This window comes from Cupressus sempervirens, chromosome 6 (genome assembly GCF_028749045.1).
Source record: "Cupressus sempervirens isolate cs-2001-9-10 chromosome 6, ASM2874904v1, whole genome shotgun sequence".
Classification (NCBI taxonomy): domain Eukaryota; kingdom Viridiplantae; phylum Streptophyta; class Pinopsida; order Cupressales; family Cupressaceae; genus Cupressus; species Cupressus sempervirens.
Genome location: NC_143123.1, coordinates 270,716,733 through 270,743,634, shown reverse-complemented (window position 1 = coordinate 270,743,634; position 26,902 = coordinate 270,716,733). Strand labels below are relative to the sequence as shown.

Here is a 26,902-nt window from a genome sequence, read left to right as displayed (position 1 = left end):
ATACTTGCTCTATAGGTAAGTGGATTCTTTCTTGAAAGCTAAGAGAGAAGAATATTGGTAATATCGTTTCAAACATCTCAACTTCTTGCTTTCCTTGAGTTGATCCAAGGAACAGTGAGAAGGGGGAGCCTTCCCTTTAAGGTAGGAGAGACTCTATCTCACACGTTGTGGCTAGTCTACCTATTTTACAACTGGATTTTACCCAAAACTGTTGGTTGCAAAATATCCACCCAACAAGTATCATATAGATAAATCATATTTCTCACATTTGTTACTTGTAAAGGAAAGTAAGATATATTCATAAAAGGGACATTATAATTTAGCGTCAATGAAAATGATTCTTCTTCTTTTTTCGGTATAACTTTTTGTCTTTTAATCAAGTATATTATTTATTAAATACTTCATTAAATGGGTTGGAACTAAAATTAAATCAATTTCTTTTGAAATTAATATGTTGAATTTGATGACTAAATCACCTTTCCCACATTTTTATACTATCACACCTTTGATGGTGGATAAACCATTAGAAATTTGTTGTTGTTGTCACCACCATTATTAGAAGTATGGTGGATAAAGTAATCCATGAAGGAAAATGGTGTAAGAAAGAGCATTTTCCATTGTAGAGTAGCAAGCATCATTGGCTCCACTCTCTTAAGAGTTCTTGCCCACCAAAAAATTCAAGGTCCTCTCTTTAGAGGTCAAGAAGTAGTGGAACTTCTTTTTTCTCCATTTTAGTGGCTAAAGACAAACAAGATATAGATAGTAATCGAAGCATCCATGCCTTACCATCCTATTTCATAAATAAATCCAATCCAATTCAAAAAAAGATATAAAGAAACTAAAAACAAAACCCATCTCAAATTCATTTCCCATGACCTAAATTTCAAATACCTAATGACATCAGAGAAAATTGTTCAGTCCATGACCATGTGTAACTAGAATTTAGATGTACATCTATCATCCATGCACACTTATTGTTCCTTCGTATGTAGATAAATTTTGAAATTTATAGAAAATGTGGATTAAGGAAACATAAACAACATCATTTATGGAATGACCTAGTAATCAAACTCATGTACAATGCAAATGTAAGTGCAAGAAAGCCAAAAAATAAAATCAAAATTTAATCTTCACCAACTTTTTGACATACAATTGCTAGTTTTATAAATATAAATATAAATATGTGTATAGGAGATACCTGTGGAGAAGAGGACTGTGGTTGGGGCCCAAAGTTGAGGGACAAAATTATTTGTCTCATAGAAATACATGAACATGAAGGATGTAGAATTCCAAAATTTGAAGGGTACAATAAAATCTCTATTTGGAATGAAGTGATGAAAATAGGTAAAAGTCATGGTGGGATCACAACACTAATTGAGGAAACTCTAAGCAAAAATGTAAAAGTGAAGAAAGAAGACCCAAATGAATGATTTGTATGGCTGAAATTTAAGGACAACAAGGGGATCAAATGGCTAGAAGCATGTTATTTTTCGTCTAAAAGCTCAAAGTTTTACAAGACGAGAAATGTAGAAATTGAAGACCCTTTTGCAACTTTAAAGAGAGATATTTCTACTTTATGCTCTACAAGAAACACAATCTTCATAGGAGATTTAAGTGCTAGGACAATATGTCTATTGAACTAGGCACTGATTAAGTAGAGGACAATAACCCCTTGTGGCTAAAGGAATGTGAAGATAACTTTAGTAAAAGGATTTCTCAGGACAAGAAGGGAGGTGTGCCACACTTTGGAGCAAAGTTGTTAGGGCATTGTAGCCTTCACGAGTTGATTATTTGCAACAACATGAAAAATTGGCCAAGATCAAATAGAATCACATGTAAAACATACAATGGGCAAAACATGGTGAATTATGTAATATGCTCTCACTCGTCTATTCCAAAATTAGTAGATTTCAGGATTGAATGTTTCCTTATGATATTAAACTCTGACCACATGCCTCTATTAATTAAGGATGATGTAAGAGCAAGAGGACCACAAAGTGAATAGACCCAAAGGGTTAGCACAAATGATCGTAAAAATGGTAAAAGAATTTATGAATTGTGAGAATAAAGAGTTATTTTGTGTTGCTCTTGAACAATAGATCTAGATGATTAATTACAACAACAATGGAGAGAGTGAACACTTAAACAACAACATGATGATCCCTCTACCTCAAAGTGCCTTAAAAAGATGTCAGAGATTAAGACCAAAGAAGGGCATTTCAAACACTTTTCCAACTAATTTGTGTTATGATGAAGAATGCAAAGCTGAGAAGAGAACTCTTACATGGGGGAAAGAAAGAAAATAAAATATTAAGGAATACGAGTAATTGATAAAATCTAAAAAAGGTAAGTATGTGATTATTCAAAGGAAAGAGATAATATTGTTAGGGAAACATAATCCTAAGGGCTTCAGGAGAGAGTTACAACATTTAGAGAACAATATTAGAGATACTCAATGGTTGGAGTATGCAAAAATCTTATATTAGAGGCCAAATGGGGATGCTCCCCCTCCTATAACTAATACTTCTACTGAGTTATTTTCTGTTGCAAACATTAAGACGAGTATAAAGAGTTTGACAAGTGGAAAATCTTAGGATGTTGATGAGCTACAATTTTTTTTTATAAAAGTGGGGGGTATATCTATTGGCTCCATACGTTAAGAACATTTTTAATAGGTCACACATGGTTGCTTCCCTATTGATTGGTCTACTAGTGTGGTTATTCCCCTACACATGAGTGGGGATATCAACGATCCCTCTAACTGCCACACCATAATGGTGAATCCTCTTCTAGGAAAACTCTTTCGGAATATGTTAGAGGACATAATCAATGGTTGGGTTGAAAAAGAAGAGAAAAGAACAAAGGGTCAAGATGGTTTCAAACCAAAATACTTCACCATTGACCATTGCATCACTCTAAGATATCTAATTGAAAAAGTGTGGGAGACATAGGGAGAGGGGGCTCTTTGCTGCTTTGTGGATTTTAAAAAATCTTTTGACACCATCCCTAGGGATAAACTATGACATGAAATGGAAAAAAGCTAGAAGTTCCAAAAGAGTATAGGGTTGTAGTTTATAAATTGTATGAATGGGTTAAGGCAAAAATCATAACTAAAGAGGACATGTCTTAATTTTTTGGGAGCAACATTAGGGTCAAGAAGGGATGCCCTTCATCCCTTACTTTGCTCAGCCTCTACAATGATAAGTTGGAAGAGTGGCTAAACAAATTCGATGGAGAAGACACACATTTGGTAGATTACATGATAAAATTGCTTCTCTATGATGATGACCTTATTCTTATTGCAAAAAATGGTCAAGATTTGAGAGAGCGTTTGAGAAATTTAGAGACCTTTTGCTTGAAGGTAGGGATGGAAGTCAATACCACTACAACTAAAGTCATGATCTTTTCGTTGAAAAAGAAAAAAAGGAAGCATCACACATTCATATTTGAGAGCAACCTATTAGAAATTGTGGAGTATGAATATTTAGGAATTGACTTTCATCACAGATTAAGTTGGGAGACACATATCCAAAAGAATAGAGGGGGGATGGAACGCCTCATACCTTCTTTAGAGTAGATGCTGGAAAGAGAAACTATGGGATTAGAAGGGTCAGACGAGCCTCTTTGATCTTTTGGTGGTTCCAATTATTTTTTATGGTTGTGAGTTTTGGGGGAGCGACTTATCAAATCATAAATAGCGGTAAATAGAAAGAGTCCAAAAGTATCTCATTACTATTATCCTCAAGGTCAAGTCAATTGTTCCTTACGAGATCCTTTTGGTAGAGGTGAGCATGTCTCTGATTGAGGCCTCAACAATTATTTTATCACTAAGCTATTTAGAAATGGTGGGAAGTATGGATAAGCATCACTGTCCTAAGTTGGTGGCTAACACGGAGCAAGAAAGCAGGGAAAAAAGAGTAGATGAAATAAAATAGCAAGTGGTTGAACAAATAGAACATTAATCTTTAGGAGTTTCTAAACACCAATATAGAGATAAAGAAATGGGTATTAGAGAAATTCAAGGCTATCACGTGGACAAAACACTTTGGTAGACAAAAAATTTATTACCTCAAAGAATTTAATCACACATGAGAACATGGAGATAAAGAATATTTAAGATTCTCAACTAAAGAAAATGACAAAATTTTAATTGCTCAATTAACAACCATCTCTCATCATTTACAATGTGAGGTTGGTAGATAAAAAGTTTCTAAGAAGGGTGAGAGTGAAAAATGTGTACCTTTTGCAACAAGGGAGTGGTGAAAACAGAATGACACTTTGTCAAAGTTTGTACTGCATACAAAGATATATATGTAACCAATACAAGAACAATCTCTATATAGACAATATGAAAGAACCTTTTGAAGAAACAAGATTATACAAGACTGCTACCTTTCTAACGCAAATCGAGAATAAAAGGAACGATGTCGAGAAATTCTAACAGGCTCAAACTTCTTATTTTCTTCCCTTAGACCAATAGTCTCGCGAATGTCACTAAAATCTTTTTCATTGCATTCACTAAATAGAACTCCCCCACCACTTTTTTTAGGATATTATTGAAGAGTAGTTTGAGTCGAGACGAAGTTTTTAAAATTGTCGTCTGCTATCCAGTTACCATTGATTTAAAGAGTTCGGGGTTTGATACGACGATTCTGCTGTACATATACTTGATTCTGAGTTCTTTTCTAGATACTCGATTCCGTCGTCTGAAATGGCTTCCAAATCTTCCGACTTTGAACCTTCTGCACCCCCATTTCCTCCAGGTGCCCGGGGATTGCAAGACCAGAATGAAAATGAGCCTTTAATTCACGGGCAAGGGCACGCCTATTCCGTCGCCTATGGACACCCATCTCCATCTCCACCTCCACCTCCACCTCCTCCTCAATCTCTGTTTTATCAGCAGTACACGGCACCATCTCCTCCTGTCTATGGAACCCCTGTGTGGCAGCAAGAAACCAGATCTGAATGGAGTACAGACCTCTGTAATTGCATGGCAGACATACCCGTCTGCCTGATTGGCTGCTTTTGCCCCTGTTTTCTTTTCGGGAAAGTTGTAGAAAAACTGGACGACGGTGTCACTTCCTGCCTTGCTCCTGCTCTTGTTTGGTACATCGTTCAGCAATTTACTTCTTTAGGCTGCATTTATTCATGTGGCTATAGGAGTAGACTTCGCGCAAAGTACAATCTTCCTCAAAGGCCCTTGCCCGATTGCCTGGTACACTGGTTGTGCTGGCCTTGTGCATTCTGTCAGGAGTATAGAGAATTGCATATTCGGGCTCATGCAGAAGAAGCACGGCGTGCCACATCTGTGATGGCTCCTCCGCAACAATATATGAACTACTGAAGAAAAGGCATATATGATGCAACAGTATTATAATAGGTAGTATTCAATTACATTTATAATAATTATCTGGGGAAGATGTTAATATAAGATTTATGATGTTTTGAAGTTCATTATTGAAAAGACTTTCCAGAAAATAAAATGACTGTATATTTGGTTTATATGTACTACAATCCAGGCTCATTATTTATAGATTTCAGGTGGGAATATAACACCTGATTTTTAACATTTTATTAGGTATATTGTATGCACTTGTATACTATCTTTTGAATTCATATAGGAATGATATGTGCTATGTTACATGTTTGAGGAAGGATGTTAGCACTTTGTTTATATACTCTATATAATTGTATACTATCGTTTCAATCCATATAGGAAGGATATGTGTAATGTTACATCTCTTAGTAAAGATGTTAACACTTCGTTTATATGCTGAGTGAGGTTATTGTTTTTTACTGTTTATATATATTGAATTTGATTATGGGAAATTGTTTATTCGGTCTATGAATGTTATTATTTTCATTTGTATATCATCTATGCAGCGCACTCTTGCGCAGTATTATATATCTTGAATACGGTATTGCGGTTTCACATAAGCATATAAGCTTCGAATGCGATCTACTGCAACTTTTATTGAACTACTATAATCTTGATTTACTTCTGCAATCTTCTTTTGCACGCGTTCTGGGTGACGTACGACATAGTATGCTGTAAAATATTGATACGAACAAAATTTACACTGTTTTTAGAGAAATGTTTTTAATATAAAAGATATTTTGAACATAGAGAAGTATGTTCAGAAACAGTCATTTATTTATCTATGCACAAGTTGTATACATATGTACTGAAATATTTGCAATGGGCGTGAGGAAATTGTATCACAAATGGACAATGTTCAGCAATTCGACATTGCAGCTTGAAATGATGTTAGAAGTTGGAAACTAAGCATACCCTTTGATGATGAATGACATTTAGCATTGGAAGATGTAGATGTTCTGAATGAATTTCTGGAACATTAATATTGTTGATTTGTTTGGAAAATTTGCTTTGTTTTAACTGGTGTGAACTCGATCTGACTTCCAATTGAGTTTGAAGCATTGATTTTGTTTATGTGTAAAATTGGTTTTAAATTTAATGAGATTTAAACCTTACGCAGGTCATAATATCTAAATAAATACTTTTGAATAAATTTGGGTTGAAAAATAAATATAATGTTTTTTAGAGTGCACTCAGTGATCTGTTATCAATTTGTAGATGTTTATATGATGCAGGAACATTTCAAATGGACATGTTATCAGCCGGATGTAATTTTGATTCTGTCAGTAAACATCGTGGTAGGCCCCAATTAATGTCTATCAATACGGAAGGAGGGACTTCATGAGAAAGCCTGTAAAGGAGGGCAGAGAGAGGAGAAAGAATTGGACTGGAACAGAAAGAAGATCCAGACTTCTTTGATTGTACAAAGCTCAACAATGAGAAATTGGCAACCAGATTGGTTCGGTAAATCCTATGTTGAGAGGTGTTTTCCTGTTTATGTTTCACATTTCGTGAAACCTCTTGCTCAAGGAAAGAGTGGAAGGATATGATTAAGGAAGATGAATCCTCACTGCAAGGGAAGTTGCATCCTTGTGCTGCTTTTTAGAGAATGTAAATTACACTTTCTGGGTTTTAATAGAATCTGAAGGTTTTTCTGCGAATCTTTGATTTCGTGTTTGTGATTCACATTCGTGTCTTGTCATTTTGGGTTTGTGTTTTCCCATCTTTGCTTTGTTGATCTCTACTTTAGAGTTGTGTTAGTCCCTGTCTTGCATCAGATGGTATCAGAGCGGTTGGTTCTATGTGCATGGGTAGAGTGCCAACAGTAAGGCAACCTGTGCCAGCACCAGAGGGTGTGGGAAAAGAGTCGAGTGGTTGTGTCTCAAATAAACCCCAGGAGACTTTGTTGCAGGAGAAGGAGACCTGTAAGGGCGGACGGTAGCCAGGGAGACACAAACAACTTATTGTAACTGTGAGTGCAGAGGATTGCAACAGTAGAAAGAATGGAGTTTGGTGTTAGAAGATCTGTGATAATCCCATAATGAGAAAGATATTGGGACAAGTTGGAGGACAAAAAGTTACAAAAAGAATTAGAAGAGATTGCAAGAAGAATGGATATCTTGGAAAAGAGTATTGTTGATAATGGTGTGATTACAAGAAGTAGACAAAAGGTGAAAGAAGTCTTTGTGGAAGACTTGAAGAACAATGAGAGGAAGGTGCAGCAAGGAGCACTAGAAGAAGAAATGGGAATGGAGAAGAAAGTGTCTGTGAAGGAGGCACTTAAGGTGACATCTTGGTCTCTTGAGTTATTTTCTAATGATATGATTGAGAATGTGAATCTATGTATGAGGAAGACCAGGAGCAAGACCTTGGAGAGGACAAAGGATACAAGAAAAAGTTCCTATAAGAATAGTTGAAGATGTGAAAGAGTGGAAGAAAGTTACAACAGTTGATGGAAGAAATCGGGTTGTAGCCCCTGTACATTACACGGTGCCTCAAGATAAAGGGAAGATATTTGAAGCACAAAGTGTTAGGATTAACCTCAGATAGAAATAACAGTTACATGCAAATATAACCAATATCAGAAAATAATTGATCCAACATAAGAGAACACAAGACATCAAGATTTAATGTGGTTCACCCAATCCCTGGGCTATGTCCACCAACAACAAGTCCAATATTATTATTATCCAATGATTACAATTCGCAATCCCTTACAACTCAATACCGCCGCAAGAAGCTACAATATCATCATTACATTATGAAATCCCTAACCCTAAGCCTTTTTATATAAGCTTTTTCTACTTACAAAATTAGGGTTAGAATAAGTCGTCCAATAGGAAAAATAGCAGCCAATGTCTTTTACAATATAAGGTCATTTTTGGCAAAAATTGCCAGAGGGCGTTGCCCCTCGACCCCACCCTGTATTGCGACAGGGAGCGCACTTGGGGCGTTGCTTCTTGACCCCGTCTTACCCCAAACCTCCGTAGAAATAATATGGGGAGAAAACAGCGCCAAATAAACTTCCGAGTCTGATTAGGCTTCACATCACAACACAAAGGGGAGTCTACTAAGAAGAGAAAACTATAGGCCATGAAGTCAAGGTTGGCAGGAAGTTGGAATAATAGAATATTGGAGAGGTGAATATGAGTACTAATGTGGTTTTCGATTATGCAATTGAAAACAAGAATGGGGATATGCAGGTTCGAAAGTAGAAAATTAAACTAGGAGATCATGGCTATATAGTTCCATATTGGAAAATGAAATCAATTGTTAATGAACAATGAAGGAAAGTGAATCAAGTTGTGGCTGGAGATAAAGCCTATGTTAGCAAAGTCAAGACCGAGGATGGAAGCTATGGTGAAATGTCAAAGGAGATATGAGGACAAGACAAGTATAGGGGAAGCAAGGTGTCATGCCAAGATAATAAGGGCCAAAACGGGGGTAGTAAGACAAGAGACAACCATAGCAGAAGAAGATAATGTTAGTGAAGGTCATGGTTATAAGAAGAAGAAGCCCAACCAACAATGGATCCTAAATAAAGCCATAAGTGCTGACAAGGAAGATTGTACTCCAGAGCCTCTAGCAAACTTTGCAAAAAGGCAACATGATAAGTGTGAGGTAAAATGTATCCAATCTGATTTTTATAATGGTGATTATAAGAGCTTGAGTGAAATTTATGAATATGAAAGGAAGATATGGCTGTTTGTAGGCCTAGAAAAGAGAAAGATAATAGTAAGTATGTAGATAAGGAGGTAAAAGAATGAATTTGCCAAGTTCAGCAAGAAGCTAATATTGGAGTGGTAGTAGGGGAATGAGGCTGTTGGTAAAATCGCAGACTTATGTAAAGGTTTTGATGTTGGTGGAAAAGAAGATGAATGGATGAATGATGATGAGCTAGAATTATGGTAGTTTAAGGTTGGAAAGGAAATCAGAAGACTTGCATTTCAATGACAAGTGGAAAACAAAACAGTGCAGGTGGAGAAACTCAGCAAGACAAGACAAGAACAAAGTACATCTGGAGAAAGCATGACAAGGGATGCATAGACAAGACAATTGGAAGAAGCGGAAAAAGTAAGTAAATGACAATATTGCAGCCTTCATGAGTAGGAACTCGTGATTTCTTTCTGCCTGGAGAGTCTGATGCAGGAGCATCCAGATGAACGTATTATCAGCCGGATGTTATTTTGATTCCGTCTGTAAATGTTGTGTTATGCCACAACTTATGTCTATCGATATGGAAGGAGGGACTTAACAAGAAGGCATGTAAAGAAGGATAGAGATAGGAGAAAGGATTGGACTGGAAGAGAAAGAAGATCCAGACTTCCGCGACTGTACAAGCTCAACAAAGAGAAATTGAAAACCAGATTGGATCAGTAAATACTGTGTTGGGAGGTTTTCATGTTTAGTGAAACCTCTTGCTCAAAAGAAAGAGTGGAAGGTTATGATTATGAGGAAGATGAATTCTTACTGCAAGGGAAGCTGCTCATTCCTGCTCCTGTTTAGAGAATGTATGTAACGCTTTCTGGGTTTTAATAGAATCTGAAGGTTTTTCTGTGAGTTTGATTTTGTGTTGGTGATTCACATTCGTGTCCCATCATTTCAGGTTCGTGTTTTCCTATCTGTGCTTTGTTGATCTCTACTTCATTGTGTTAGAAGGGTTGGACTGGAAGAGAAAGAAGATCCAGACTTCTGCAACTGTACAAAGCTCAACAAAGAGAAATTGACAACCAGATTGGATTGATAAATCCTGTATTTAGAGGTATTTTCAGGTTCATGTTTCATGTTTCGTGAAACCTGCTCAAGGAAAGAGTAGAAGGATATGATTCCATGGAAGGTGAATCCTCACAGCAGGGGAAGCTACATACTCATGCCTCTCTTTAGAGAATGCATGTAATACTTTCTGGGTTTTTATAGAATCTGAACGTTTTTCAGTGAGTCTTTGGTTTTGCGTTTGTGATTCACATTCGTGTCCTGTCATTTCGGGTTTGTATTTTCTCGTCTGTGCTTTGTTTATCTCTACATTAGAGTTGTGTTAGACCATGTCTTGCATCCTTATATTATTAAATTGACATTTACTATTGAATTTTAAAACGAATCCCTTTTTTATATCGTGTAGCAGTAATCAAATTTTTTCAATGTTGTCTAGGAGTACAACCAGCGGAGAGGCCACATTTCCAAAGACACAAGCATTTCTTTCTCGCCAAAGATGCCAAAGAATCATTGCCAGAGAGGAGAACTACACACCTCACTATAATGAGCCTTGTACAAGACTCCAGCATTTGAAAGCAAAGTCACAGCAGAGTAAAACATGATCCAAAGTTTCGTGGCTGACATACAGAAATGGCAGCGAAAAGGACTAGAGTAGCCCAGTCTATCCAACCTGTAAGTAGTAATTGCTTTCCCTCTAAATACCAGCCATGCGGAGGAACTGGCCTTGGGGAGAATAAACTTATTCGATACCAATGTTATTAGCCACTTACATTTTTCCCAGTCAATCTTTGAAACCATGTATCCCAGCTTCACTGAGTACTTGCCGGACTTGGAAGCACACCAGACAATTGAATCCTCTTCAATGGTTATGGCAATATTTTGGAGGCTAAAAGCATCCAAAATCTTTCTCCGCAAATCCATACTTAGGAAATGAACCTCACACCAGGATCAGTGCACCCCACCAGCACCTTCAGCCACATCAATATAATATTATAGTGGCATAGCCTTGTGCCATGGTGAGTAACAGTGATATCTTTGATTTCTCTGAGCTCATCCATAGGAGACAAAACCTCAAAACCGATCCAGGAATCATCCCAGATGTACACCTTGTTGCCATTCCTGATGCACCATAACAGATGGTTAGTGATTAGAGGCCTGCATTTGAACATAAAGTTCCAAATGTCTGAGCCCTTTGGTGGGATAGCAATTGAAAGAATTCTGTCCTGGTCTAAATATTTGTATTGCAGAAGTTTGTACTGCAGAGCCTCCGGAGATTTGAACATCCGCCAAATGAGTTTAGCGCCAATTGCTCCTTTTGTATCACAATATCAGAGACAGCCAAACCAACACATTCATATCCCTTCGTGACATTGTTCCGGGAGACCAGAGGAATATGTCTAACTCATTAGATCCTCCCCATAAGAACTGACACTACATATCCGTAAACTTTTTAGTCATCTCCATAGTGATTTCGATGCAGGACAACATGTATACTGGAATAGCAGCAAGGACTGACTTGAGCATAGTAATCCGACCTGCAAGGGTTAACCAGCGTCCTTGCCAACCATCCATCTTTTTCCCACATTCTCAACTAAATTATTCCAGAGATAGTCAAGGGTACATTCACAGAACAACAGGATGCCAAGATATGAAGCAGGGAGCTGTTCAATTCTGAACTTCAGAATACCCAGAATTCTTCTTTGAATTGACTCTCTCGTATTGAAAAGATAGATGCAAGATTTTTGATCATTCACTGTTTGTACAGACACAGGAATGTACTTAGCCAAAACTGTCGTAATTGTGAGAGCCTCAGCAACAGTAGACAACCCCATCAGTAATGTGTCATCAACAAACAACTGGTGGGAGAATGGGGAAAACTTATTGATGATTTGTATCCCAGACCAGTGGCCACATTTGACAGCAGCACAAATAGTGTGGCTAAGGATATCAGCCAGGATGACAAATAGAAAAGGAGATGAGGCATCTCCGTACCAGAGACCATTGGTCCCCTCAAAAAAAACTGCACGGCATGCCATTAATGAAAACCAAATATCTTACCGTAGAGATGCATGCAAAAACCCACTCAAGCAATTCCTTGCAAAAGCCCATCTGTTTCATAACTTTCAGCAGAAATAGTGATTAAAAATGTATATATATATAAACTGACCTAGTCTGCACTACCAATGCAGTTTTCATGTAGGCAACTAGTCACTTGTATTGGTAAGAGGTAATCCTTTTCTATCTGTTTTTGACATGTTGCTCAGAAAATGTTCACAAGAACTATTAGAAAAGGTACAGCTGGTATTTCTGTGAATCTGCATTTATGTGTAATCCAACCTGAAAAGAATATGTCACACAATCTCTTCAAGAGAGATTATTAGAAATCAGCCGAAATAGTGATTAGCAATATATATATATAAACTGACCTAGTATGCACTACCAATGCAGTTTTCATGTAGGCAACTAGTCACTTGTATGGGTAAGAGGAAATCCTTTTCTATCTGTTTTTGACACGTTTCTCAGAAAATGTTTACAAGAACTATTAGAAAAGGTACAGCTGATATATTTGTCAATCTGCGTTTATGTGTAATCCAACCTGAAAAGAATATATGTCACACAATCTCTTCAAGAGATTATTAGAAACCAGAACAACAATAACTTTAGTAGATTGTTATTGACATTATATTGCTAAAATTCTTATTAGGCTTGAGACAAAATTTTGATACTTCTAATTTTCTTAAATAGACTTTTTGTTGATGAAGAATTATTATTGTTGTGCTTTAGTTTATATTCATTTCTTTGGTAGATTATATAGATTATTATTAGACTTTTTAGAATATGGCAAATTTTTCCTGATTTTCTTAAAATAAATAAATAATGAGAATCTTTCTATTTCAGATGATTGAGTTGTCATTCTCATCTCTTCACATATCCTCTACAAAATAGAATTCAGAGGTGAATGGTTTTTTTGTTGGGGAATAAGATTGTGCTTAGTCCGTTCATCTTTTTGTACACACATCAATTACTTATTGTACTGTGTAGTTATTTGTTTTCAATCTGAATGTTTTTAGGTTTGATTTGTTTTAATACTAGGTTAGATAGTAATAGAGCCAAGCCCTATTCCAGTATTGCTCAAACTTGAGTTTTGAACTCCAAAAGATTGTGTTGGTTTTTATAGAATTTCTCCTCAAATTTAAATTTTATAATCAAATTAATTTTTTTCTGTCCTTCGCAAAAATTATTAATCACTATGCTTTGCAAATGCATGATCAGAGCTCCCTTGTAATTGCACTAAATATGTAGTGCCATAATGCATTTTCTAGGGGTGAGGGCTGGATTGCAGCGTTCTTCAGCTTGGGGGGTTCTTTTTTATAATTTGCATGTGAAATGACATTGGCATTCCTTGCAATCCTAGCTTTAGTCAAAGAGAGTCTCTGTCCCTATATTTTGGAACAAGTTCTATTTCGAATTAGCTTGTTAAGCACAGTAACTTAATATCCCCATGCGGATGCTCAAGTGCAATAACTGCTTAAATTTAAGCGGCTGAGTGTTCCCATGCAAACTTTTAATGTCAGCGAAAGAATGAATTGGATTCTTTGCCTACTTCAGTGGAGCAGCAGTTGTTTAGGAATTGAAAATAAGCTGTGGAGCAAAGGGGGGACTAGGAATAAGATGGCACCACTCTTTCGTCATCTGCTCATCACAGGAAGAGAAAAATTTGCACCATTTGGTAGTCACAACAACATTAAGAAATTCCAAAATGCTGACTTCCAATTTAGCCAGAACAATATCCAGCGGAGAGGCCACATATCTGAAGATGCGAGCATTTCTTTCTTGCCAAAGATTGCAAAGACACAGAGGAGAACCACAGGCCACACCATAATGAGCTGTTACCAAGAGCAGGCCAGCATTGAAATAGACCACCAACGCTGCTGGGAAGGGGATCCAACCATCCAAGCTTGTTGTACAAAACTCCAGCACTGGAAAGCACTGTCACAGCAGAGTAAAACATGATCCAAAGTTCTTGTGGATGACATACAGAGAGGGCAGCGAAAAGGACCAGAGTAGCTCAGTCTTTCCAACCTGTTACCAGTGAGAGCTTTCCCACTATGTACCAGCCATGTAAAGACCCCGGTCTTGGGTAGAATAAACTTATTACATACTAACTTTATCGGCCAATTATATTGCTTCCTGTTAATTTTTGAAACCAGGTATCCCAACTTCTCCGAGTACTCGCCAGACTTGGCAGCACACCAGACAATTGAATCCTCTTCATTGGTTATGGCAATATTTTGGAGGCTCAAAACATCCAAATTCTTTCTCTGCAAGTCCGTACTTAGGTAATCAAACTCACACCTCGACCAGTGCACCCCAGCAGCACCCTCAGCCACATCAATATAATTGTGTAGCTTTGTGCCATAGTGAGTAACAGAAATACTTTGATCTTGCTGAGCCCATCCATAGAAGACAAAACCTCAAAACCATTCCAGGAATCATCCTAGAAGTACACCTTGTTGCCATTACTGATGCACCAGGACAGATGGGTATTGATTAGAGGCCTGCATTCACACATAAAGTTCCAAATGGCCGAGCACTTTGGTGTGATAGCAATTGACCAAATTCTGTCGTGGTCTGGATAGTCTAAATATTTGTACTGTCAGAAGTTTGCACCATAGAGCCTCTGAAAATTTGAACATCTGCCAGATGAGTTTAACACCAAGTGCTTTGTTTTGGATTACAATATTATGGACAGCCAAACCACTTTACTCATATCCCTTCATCACATTGTTCCAGGAGACCAGAGAAATACATCTTACCTTATTAGATCCTTCCCATAAGAACTGACGCTGCATAGCCTTAAGCTTTTTAGCCATCCCTTTCGTGATTTCAATGTCTATAATTTGTATCCTGGAATGGCAGCAAGGACCAGCTTGAGCATGGTAATCCAACTCGCAAGGGTCAACCAGCATCCCCACCGTCTATCTTTTTCTCACATTTCTCAACTAAATCTTTCCCTGTGCAGGCATGGGTAGATCCACAGAACAATGGGATGCCAAGGTACGAAGCAGGGAGCTTTTCAATTGTGAACATCAGAATACCCACAATTCTTCTTTGAATTGTCTTGCTAATATTGAAAAAATAAATGCGAGATATTATTCACTGCCTGTCCATATGTGTTGAGTTCAGGAGGATGCTGCAAATGTAGTGACATTGCCTTTATGGTATATGCTTTCCAAATGGCAGCCATCTCTTCAATATAGGATGAAGTATGGATAGACATGTCCCTTCACGGGACATGTCTATTCATTAGTATCTAATTAATACAATGACAAATAAATATCTCATATCTCATATATATATATATATATATATATATATATTATATTTCACACACACACACATATATTTGCACTATAGTTTATCCAACTAAAGCTACCAAACATTAACAATATGCACCGACATACTCATTCGACATACTCATCCAAAACTATCCTAATTGTGAAAGCCTCAGCAACTGTAGACAACCCCATCGATAATGTGTCATCATCAAACAACTGGTGGGAGAATGGGGAAAGCTCATTGATGATTCAGATCCCCGACTGGTGGCCACATTTGACAGCAGCACAAAAACTGTGGCTAAGGACATCAGCCAGGATGACAAACCATTGGCACCCTCAAAAAAACTGCATGGCATGCCATTAATGAAAACCAAATATTCTACCACAGAGATGCATGCAAAAACTTGCTCAAGCCACTCCTTGCAAAAGCCCATCTGTTTCATAACTTTTAGTAGAAAATAGTGATAAGCAATATATATATAAACTGAGCTAGTCTGCACTACTAATGCAGTTTCATGTAGGCACCTAGTCACTTGTTTGGGTAAGAGGAAATCTTTTTGTATCTATTTTTGACACGTTGCTCAGAAAATGTTCACAAGAACTATTAGACAAGGTACAGCTGGTATATATGTGAATCTGCATTTAAGTGTAATCCAACCTGAGAAGATTTTATGTCGCACAATCTCTTGAAGAGAGATTATTAGAAATGAGAACAACATAACATTAGTAGATTGTTATTGACATTATATTGCTAAAATGCTTATTAGAGTTAAGGCAAGGTTTTGATACTTCTGAATTTCTTCAATAGACTTTTTGTTGATGAAAAATATTTATTATTGTTCTTTAGTTTATATTCATTTAATTGGTAGTATATGTAGATATAATTAGACTTTTTAGGATATGGCAAATTTTTATTGATTTTCATAAAATTGTTTTATCAGAATCTTTCTATTTCAGATGATTGAGTTGTCATTCTCATCTCTTCGCATATCCTCTATAAATAGAATTCGACAGTGAATGGTTCGTTGTTGGTGAATAAGATTGTGCTTAGTTTGTTCATTTTTTTGTACACACATCAACTATTTATTGTATTAGGTAGTTATTTGTTTTCAATTGGAATGTTTCTAGGTTAGATAGTAGTAGAGGCAAGTGTTATTGCAATATTGCTCAAACTTGTGTTTTTGAACTTCAAAAGATTGTTTTGATATTTATAGAATTTCTCTTCAAATTCAAGTTTTATAATCAAATTTAATATTTTCCAAGTCACTCAGAAAATTATAAATCACTATGCTTTATAAATGCATAATTGGGCTCCTTTGTAATTGCACCAAATATGTAGTGCCAAAATATTTTAGGTGTGGGCTGGGTTGCAGTGTTCTTCAGCTCTGGGGTTTCTTTTTTATAATTTGCACATGAAAGGACGTGGTCATTCCTTGCAACCTTAGTTTTAGTCAAAGAGAGTCTCTATCCCCTATATTTTGTAACAAGTTTTTTCGAATTAGCTTGTTAAGCACACCAACGCCGTACCCCATACGATTGCTTAAGTGCAATAACTGCTTAAATTTAAGCAGTGTCAGAAAAAGAATTAATTTGAATCTTTGCCTACCTTAGTGTAGCAGCTATTGTTTAGGAAGTGAAAAAAAGTCATGGAAAAAAAGGGGACTAGAAATTAGAGCAACTGCTTATTCAAAAAAGCTACATGTGTCTTCACCATGTTTTTTCCATCTTTTTATTTGCCTAGAATTTTGTTCTCAAATATATTCGCAAGAAATATGACTAAAATCTAATTTAGAAATAATATTTGATAGGCTGCTTACAAATGTGCAGCAAACTTTACCATTCATGAGGCTCTACAGATTGTTCCACAAAAAGTTGAGCAGCTAGTAATAGCAAAAAAATAGCAAAACAACAGCACGGGCCCTGCCATTAATGGCTCCATAATTGTGACATTTTATGTGAACATCTTTATTTGACATTTTGCATGGGTTTTCTACATCATATTGAGAACAATGAGTGCCTCAATACTGCTTGGCAGACTCTTATACGGTCATATGATGACACTGTGCCTGATATTTCCACACACTAATTGGTGATATTACTGATCTTGTGATGGGGATGCTTACCACTTCATCAAAGATGTCAGCTGGTGATGCATCAACTGACATTTGTAGGATCTTCCTCTTATTATATAGCCAACTTTTTGGGATTCTTGCTTGTGTCACATTGGTAGTCTGGTTGTAGCATCTCATTTTAGTGATTCTCTTCATTTATTGGAGGATATAACTTCTGTTAATGACAGTTCTCACATGGGTGTGTGGGAAACTCTTTCATCAACTTCTTTCCTATATGATCTACCTTGTCTTGTGGACCCTCTTCTTTATACTATATGATCTACCTTGTCTCGAGGACCCTCTTCTTTAAGTGGATACATCGTGCGTAACTATTTCATATTCTCCTGTTGTAGTGTGCATTCTTATTTTGGGGATGATAACATTTTATAGATTATGTTGACGATTTTTTTGCTACTACAGTTAGAAAATTGTTAACTAGTTACATACACCTCGCTCATTCTCTATTGGTGCAAGAAGACTTTTAACACCCACCTTTACTTATATGTCCTCCTAAGGGTAGGAATCTCGTTCAATAAAAGTGGACCTTCACCATACAATAACATTCGTCTTTCTCCAATTTAAATGTTGTTATTTGAGTGCCTCTCTCTCTTCTTTGAGCCATCTTCTTTCTTATCTCTTTTGGGAGCCAGGCAGGTGGAGGCCCCTAGGGCGATATACACGCTGCTAATATTTGCTTATGTTTTGTGTTAGCATACATGATTCACTGTTATACCCTAGTTTATATTCATCTTGTTTAGATGAACATTACATAGATTATGTTAGCTTTTTCTTAATTTTCAAAAGTTCGGGGTTTCTTTTAATTTGAGGAGGCCAAGTTATCACTCATTTTCTCAAGCATTCTCTTGATTTTCAAAAGAATGGGGTTTCGTTTTGTCATAACCCACATTTCATCTATCAAATTTATCAATAATTATCTTGCCACGTGTATTTGTAATGCTTGTAAAAAAATCATTTTTTACAATGATAAATGGATTAAAACAAATTAATCAAGAAACCGTTGGGATGAGGAAGTTGTGATTAATTTTAGGTAGAAATGTTTACATCTTATTGTTGGAATAAATGACAGGTTTCTGGAAACTACTTTCTATCTTTTTTTTGGGATGCATGTCTTGGATCTCTGAGGAGGAAGCCGCCTAGAGTGGTGGGAGAATGAAGCCTTAAAAAAATCAATCACACACTTTATGACAGGAGTAGCAAGAGAAGGCTCTAGCCTAAAATGAGCTAACTTTATGATGCTACTTCATAATGCGGATTCCACCATTTCCAATGAAGACGTCTCTTTAAGGAGGGAAAATGCGAACAACGAGATCTTCCATTTATTTGGACAATACCTATGAAGGTTTTTGTTCACCAATGGCTTCTATTGGCATCTAATTAGGAGAATCCTTCAACCTTTTTCATTAATTTGAGGGACCCATCAATCAAGTGGCAGAAAATACAACTTGGATCTATCTGCAAAAATTGATCATTGGTTCTTTTCTTATGCACTCTACCAAACCAGAGGGGAGAATGATTTTTGGGAGAAGGGAAAGCAAAGTGGAAAGGTTTCAGTCACAAGAACCTTGGAAATCAATCGAGCTGGGATAGAGAAATCAGGTTTCATTCCTTCTATGTTTTCTTGTCCTAAATAATATCGATATTAGGGTGTGAGTTAAGGCTTTAAGATTGCTTGATTTATCTTACTTCACATTTTGATTTATAAAGTTTTAGCGTGAGAAAATGGATAGTGTAAAGACTCTTTGAATATGAAGTTTGAATTATGATTGAGTTTTGTAGTTGCCTTGGTATAGTGCCACAATGATTTCATGTCATGTGAAAATGGTATGTCTTTGACAAGATCAATCTATTTTTAAATCTTTCTCAAAAATGAATATCTATGACCTATGACAAGTTTGAAGTGAAATCCATTCCAATCACCAGTGTTGGTGATTCTTTCCCCTGATTTTAGTGTAACGATCTGCACTTATGGTTGTATTTTGAACTACTGTTTCCTTTGTGTCCTTTGTGTTTTTGGATCGATTTTTCCCTTTTGGTGAAAGGATAATAGGATTGTTTTTTCTTAGTTAGATGGATCTTAAAAGCTTTATGGATTATGTGATTTAATAATAAATGTTGTTAATTGGTTTCTTTTTAATCAAGAAAGATAAAAATGTTGTGTATATAAAATATAAGAAGAGCTTGCGTTTAAAAATTTTCATAAGAGGAAATTTTGCCATGATATAGAATTAAAATGCTTTGTAAATTAAGGTTTGAATCAGATGAAATGGGAAAAATTTCTATACATTTGTGAAGTGTTTGTATTACAAGATCTACATGGTGAATGTGATTATTTGTCTTCTATAAAAATGGGGAATCATGTCCCATTTTTCTTAATGTTTGGTTTTCTTGTATTTCTTTTTAGGACAAAGATTGCGATCATTGATGAACTATTGATCAACGAAATGGGATACTAGCTTAGTCCAATTATTAGGTTGACAAGTATGACTTTAATTGCCTTGGTAAGGACCTAGTCACTTGAGCATCAGGATACAATCAATGGATCTGCATGAGCTATTAAATGAATATTTAAAAATTAATTATTTTAATTAAAAATAATGTGTATCTCAAATGGTTTTTGATTGATTTTTCCACCACATCATTATAATGGATACCTATGTACGTGCACATAGATATAGGAATAAAAGTGACCATAATATTCTTTTTATAATAATATGATGCCACCTCATAAGTGCATCTACGTGCAAGTAGATAGATATATATTATAATTATCCTCAATTTATAACCTTAAAATGCTTTTTCATATTTATTCAATTTCTTGCTTAAACCTGAAATGTACATTTGGCATATTTTATTGGTTATCAAGAGCCAAGTCTCTTCTTTATGAGTTATGGCTTCTTGGAAGCCAAAGAGACTTCAAATGCTTTCTTATGTTATGAAGTCGAAAGAGACCATGAGCATGAAAATAACATCGGATACCTCTGCATATATCAAACGACATATCTCTGCATTTTTACTACCAATTTCCCTCTGCTCATTTCCTAGCCGTGAATTAACAACTCATCATATATTTTGCTTGCTGAAGCATAAAATTAGCAACCACACTAAGTCTGCATTTAGAGTTTCTTCCGTGAAGGGTGGGGCTGATTGATAACATCTAGCAAGACTCCATTTTATTTCTAGATTTTACTAGGTTATGTGATTGTCCATATCCCAAGCATTGTAGTATGTTCTATTATCAGATATTACTGCATTTTGAATATTATAGTAGTAAGATACAGTTCCAGATTATGATGCAAATCATCTTTGTTTAAAATATCATCGGTTAGTCCCTCTTTAGGACATAACTGTTTATGATGAGTAAAAACCAAGTATCCATGACATGATATCATATCTTTATTATGTCGTTGAAAGTTAGAATCAAATGATAATTATTTTGCAAGTCTTAAAGTTACATTTCTTAGATCATAGAATGTGATAAGTTGAAAACATATAATATTCTTATATCAGTTGAGGATCAACAGACAAAGCTGATTGCTTTGAGATTCGAACACCTGGGACTCACCGCTTATATAACTATGGAAAAGGGTGAAGAGGTGAGATGGAATCTTCAATAACATGGAAATAAAAGTCAGACATGACATAACAAATTCTAAATTAATTTCATTAATAGCTCATGCTTGTTCATACTATTGTTTCCTTATTGTCAAGTCAAGCGGTGGTGATCGGGTCACTAAATCCATTAGAAAACCTTGGCCAAGGTCGTTAAAGGCATGTTTGTCATCTATGATCACTTGATGCCAATAATGTTAATTATTTAGACATGTCTGTCCATAACCGTGCAGACAATCTAAATACTGGAATGCTTAGGTGGTTGGACTAAAAGTATTGCAAGCCTGATCCTAGGATAGGGAGGGCCTTTCTATTCAATAGATTGTGTGGGGATGAATATGATCTGAGATTGAGAGGTTAAGCCTAAGTCAATGCTTCTCCTCTTATCGAAAGTCAAAGCTTGCACAACCAATTAAAGACTCACTAGATACTTCTCATATGTTCTTCTTTCCATTTCATGTTATGCACTTATTTTACTTGTATGCAAGGAAAGATAGTGAATCATTATTTTAGTTATATCAGTTGATCCTTATTATAGTTATTATAGTTGATTATTGTTACAGTTATTTCAGTTGATCGTTGTTATACTTATTTTAGATAATCATTATTATAGTTATTTCAGTTGATCATTATTACAGTTATTTCAGTTGATCGTTATTATAGTTATTTCAGTTTATCATTATTACAGTTATTTCAGTTGGATTTTGTTATCTTAGTTAATCGTTGGTAGTTAAAATTTGTTAATGTCTCATGAAAAAGAATTCAATATATTTTGTTTCAATAATTAGTTGAGGAAAATTCTTTCTAGATCACCTTTATTTTGTTATGAAAAAATGTTTGTTACAACTTTATTCTTTAAAATGTTAATTGCATGTGATTAATGTTTTGTTGCGAGAAAGATGATTTTTTCAAGGGTGATGATAATGGGTAAATCAGGGAAGGGTAGATAGGATGAATAGATGTGTGTCTGATATGGTGACTTAAATCCACATGTGAGTATATTGGTAATGTTTTTCTCTGTTGGATAGTTGAGTTTTGATGAACTATTCAAGATGCGGCTTAACTTGTTATTCATTCTTGGTCTTGCTTGATTTATGAACAAATTACATTTTATTGGTATGTTAGAAATAACACAATACTGAATGACAAATTTAATGTATCCATTAAGTGTTTACACTTTTTAGCAAGTTTAATTGTATGGCTATATGTTAGTAGTGCATAGTGGAAATTCAAATGTGACAGAAAATAGATCTATAAATGTTGATCAAGGAATGCTAATGATTTTCTTTCATACATTGATTTAACTATCCATGTTATTAGTGAATGATTTTAGAACACAATTTTATTTAACCACACATTTCATTACTCTTTTCTTAGTTTCTTCTTTAGACTGCCTTGATTTCGCGCTAGGTATCTTTCATGTCAGGAAAGATTCCTGGGAAACTTAATAGCTTCATGGTAGGGTGGAAAAACACTCCTACAATATTCTTGCCCTTGTGTTCTTAGATAGGTTCTGGAGCTCCTTTATAGTCCAGTCATCCTGTTCGGACCATCTCAGTATTCTGGTATTTGGTATCTAGTAAATGTATTTCTTTTAAATTTAATGATAATTGAGAATTAATGTTGACTAGTCAATATTCAAAGGACCTTGACTCTTGTTGAATTTTTCAAAATTTATGGAGAGTATTGATGTGACATTGGTTTTGCAGGGGTAGTTCTTACATATGGTATCAGAGCTCTTGGTTCCACACTTGGGCTGTGATTTCACTATGCTAGACGCACAACTGTAAGTCAACTAGCTTAATTTATGTTGCATGAGTTGATGACATGGGTTGCCTGTTTTCCTAGTTATGATAATGTATGATAGAGAAGGATATTATACTCCTTATGTATGTCATGATTTTAAGTTGACATTGCGTTCTTTTAAAGATTGTCAAAATGGAAATTTTCTAGAATGATTGGTAATCTGCATGCTTCAAATGGTTATGATTATATTTTGAGTGAAACTTATGTGAATGCATAAATGAAAACTATTGAATTATACTTGAAGCACTTATTCTTGCATGTGTGATCCAAGAAGGATGTGAATTTCTATTATCTATTGAAATAGTCAAATGATGGTTGACCTATGCGCTCATTTAAGAATACCCATAAATTCAAAATATGGCTTGTGATAGCAATAAAAATATACCTTATATTGTACAAATGACGTGACACATATGTGGTGTGAGAATTTTGATACTAGATTTAGGAGATTCTTGAAATAACATAGTATGATATGTAGGAAGAACATGGATTTTTTTGTAAAAGTATTGCATGTTCCATTTTGTATTTAGAAATGTGTGATTATCAAGATAAATTGCATGTGATGCATGTGAAGTTTTCTTATGTTCTTAGCGGCCCTTGGATGCAAGGTATCATTAAACATCTACTCCCTCTTGGTGATTAGTAAGAGGTATTGTGCCTTATGTGAATTGGTTTTCATTGATTATGTTTAATTTCATGAACTTTGATGTGATGAGGGGCTAGTTTTAAAATTTTCCTTGTGACCACCTAGCCATCGGTTTCTTATGTGACCTATCTATTCTGAATCTTTTTCACATGTATTTTATTGGTTTTGTGCCTCCTTCTTGGACTTTGATTTGAGAAATGTGAACCTTGATTTCAAGATTCTTTGGTCTTGAGGTGGATAGGGTGTGTACTTTTATGATGCTAGTCTTGTGTTTTGAAGTGATGTCATCTATCATGCTTAGTATGAAGTAATGATAGGATGTATAATGGACTAGATCGTGAAGAACATGTCATTCTTCATTTTGCACTTTTTTTTTTTTGAAAGCTTACCTTCTAGTATGGGTGTCGAATGTGGACACACATGGAGGGGTAGAAGTGATGCTTTTCTTTTTCACTCTACCTGCCAGTATAACACTAAGACTAGAAAATAAATGCTTTTGCCAAAGCTATTTGCATATATTTATTTGATATGCTTTCCCATGTTTCATCTCCCTTCCATATCCATGATTAGGGCTACTTGGACATATGTGGGAAGTAGCATGTTTCATGATTGCGCCAGATACCTCCTGGTTTTTGCATTGTTGGGTATTGTCAAGTTGGTAATTCTACGTGTTAGGTAGGATTCCAAAGAAAGTACATGTTGTATTGTGTGGGCATTGCCAGATTGGGATCTTTACGTGTTAGGTAGGATCCCAAGGAAGTGTGTTTTGTATTATTTGGGCATTGCAAGGTTGGGTACTCTATATGTTAGGTAGGATCCCAACGAAGTGTAAGGCTTCGTGGTTGGGAAAGAAAGCACCTCAACCATATTTTTATGTGATGATTGAATGGTGTGCAGTTCATACATCACAACTTGTGCTTATATGTTGGTTAAGCACAATGTGGTGACGAGAAGGGCTTGAAGGCCTAGGCCACAAAATTGAGATAAATTGGGTCTACGAATCTTTACAAGTGATTGGTAAGCATACCTAGATGAATTACTTGATGATGCAGATCACATGGTAGATGGTATGATACTTGTATGATGTATCTATTGTTCCATTTATGGCCTCTAGGTCGAGATTTTCTATGACACTCGTTCGAGGTATGACACTAGATTATACTTGATGTATTTATTAAATCATGCATTTCGATGGATGGATGATGTGCAGGTTAGCATCCTTGGATAATGTCATGTGTTACATTCTTAAATGGATAATTAATTATTAATCCTTGATTATGGTTAATCAAATAATTGTTGACTATTCAAACTAGGGTTTTTGTTTGATTATTTTCGCAATTCTTGCAAATGATCATGTGGAAATTGTTAGTAGGATATCATTCTTCAATACGATGAAATAAAGTTTGACATGTAGGTCAACTTCTTTAGTATATTCATGTATGGCATATTAATGTGATGATATGTTTTTTATTAAGAAAAACAAGTTTTAAAGGGTGCCTGAAACCTTGTACAAGTGTAAAGATTTTCAATAAGCACAGATGCAAAAGTACAATGTACCAAAGAGGAACCGATCACCCCCAAAACAAAGGGTAACGATGGTGACGAAAAAGCTTATCACCAACCAAAACCAAACACCCAACTAGAAGGCTAAAAATTGAACTGAGAGATCAGCCTCCAAAAAACCAGTCACTACAAGGGAGCTCACGATTTTCCCTTTGATTTAGAGCCTCCCTTGCACAACCAGAGGTTCATTTCTAAAGGAGGAGTAGAGGGCTTAGCTTTCTTTCTTTTTACCGCAGTCCAACCATCCTCCACCTTTGCTGCCTTAACAATCCAATCCCTAGAAGAAACTGAATAGTGGAACCCAGGGGAATCAGTAGCAACAACATTCTCCCTAGGAGAGCTCCTAGACGGCTCGCCCCCAACAGTACCGGGAGGGGCATCCGATACAGGGGCAGGGGCAGGAGAGGGAACAGGGTCCTGACTAGAAGTCCAAACTTCCTCTACCACTGGCACTGAATGATTGTCAGCAAGGGGATCATCCGTAGGGGGAGAGTCATCCACAGGTTCCATAGGCGCATCCATGGACTTAACCACCATATAGTGCTCAGAAGAGGCCCTTGACCACCAGAAAGGTGGTTGCATTGATTTGGTCTTCACAGCAGCACAACAAGTAGCAATGTGACTTATCATATGACATTTTCTACAGCGAAAAGGGATACCTTCGTAATCCAACATTTGGGTCCAAGAAGCCCTCAAGGATTCCAAATAAATCTTCTATGGAAGGCCCTTTTAAATATCCATCTCTACAAGAATTCGTGCACACATCGAATGGAGAATATCCGAAGTGTCTAAGTCCACATATAAAAAATCACCGATAGCATCTCCAATAGCCTCCTAAACAGAATCTAGCCAGAGATGCATCGAGAGATTCAGAAGCCTGACCTAAATGGGAACCCTATTAAAGGATTTTGTAAGTGGATTGAAATCCATATGCCACAGTTTGGCCATAAGTGGATATTTGTCCTGCCATGAAAAACTATTATCACACAAAATAATCTTCATATCTTTAGCACTTTTAAACTTTACTATGAAAAATCCTTTAGCATTCGGAAAGATGTGGACATCATGGTCTAAAATTGGTTCCCAATGCTTGGAGATCCAAGCATGAAGATTAGCAAGAGAAGGCCAAAAACCCCGAAAGTGAAAAATAGTAGCAAGAGAAGAGAGCTCTTCTGTTGTACCAAAAATATCATCAACTATTTGTGGGTCTGAAAAAAACCCTTATAGGGTTTGATGCACTTACAGGGGAAACTTCACAGGGATGAGAAGGCCCAAAAAAAATTCTAGCATCACGAGCAACACCATGAAGACTCACTTCAAAGGCAACCACATCGGCATAAGAGGCAACCCTTACCCCTGAAGGCACAAGAGAAGCCAACCCAGACCTAGTAGAAACGACGACAGAAGGCATATTGGTCTATCACTGTTATTGTAACAGTCTCTGTCAGCAATCTCCCAACATACACTCTCTAGGAAAATGGCTAGGGCACCATGGTAGCAGACGACAAGGGAAACCAACCTATGACCCCTGCACTCGGCAACTAGCGGTAACCCACGACAGAACTATGAGCACGAGCAGGAGTAGGAGCATGAGTAGGAGCTTGGGCACAAGCATGGAGCCTACGGCCACAACTTTTCACTAATGTGATTATATGTTGTATTCAACAATTTGGTCGATAATTGGCTTAAAAAATCTTATTATTATTGTACCTATCAT

At 36.2% G+C, this 26,902-nt stretch overlaps 1 pseudogene across 4 annotated transcripts; it reads left to right on the top strand.

Annotated features, from left to right (window-relative positions):
- The first annotated feature begins 4,416 nt into the window (after nucleotides 1-4,416).
- LOC149552273 (cell number regulator 10 pseudogene) lies at nucleotides 4,417-23,211 on the top strand (annotated as a pseudogene). Of its 4 annotated transcripts, none has more exons than XR_016352893.1 (2): nucleotides 4,417-5,380; nucleotides 22,880-23,211. The product of XR_016352893.1 is annotated as a cell number regulator 10 pseudogene, transcript variant X4 (transcript). The 4 variants fall into 4 exon arrangements; XR_016352892.1 differs by lacking the exon at nucleotides 22,880-23,211 and adding an exon at nucleotides 18,628-19,336; XR_016352890.1 differs by lacking the exon at nucleotides 22,880-23,211 and adding an exon at nucleotides 10,527-12,533.
- The last annotated feature ends 3,691 nt before the right edge of the window (nucleotides 23,212-26,902 follow it).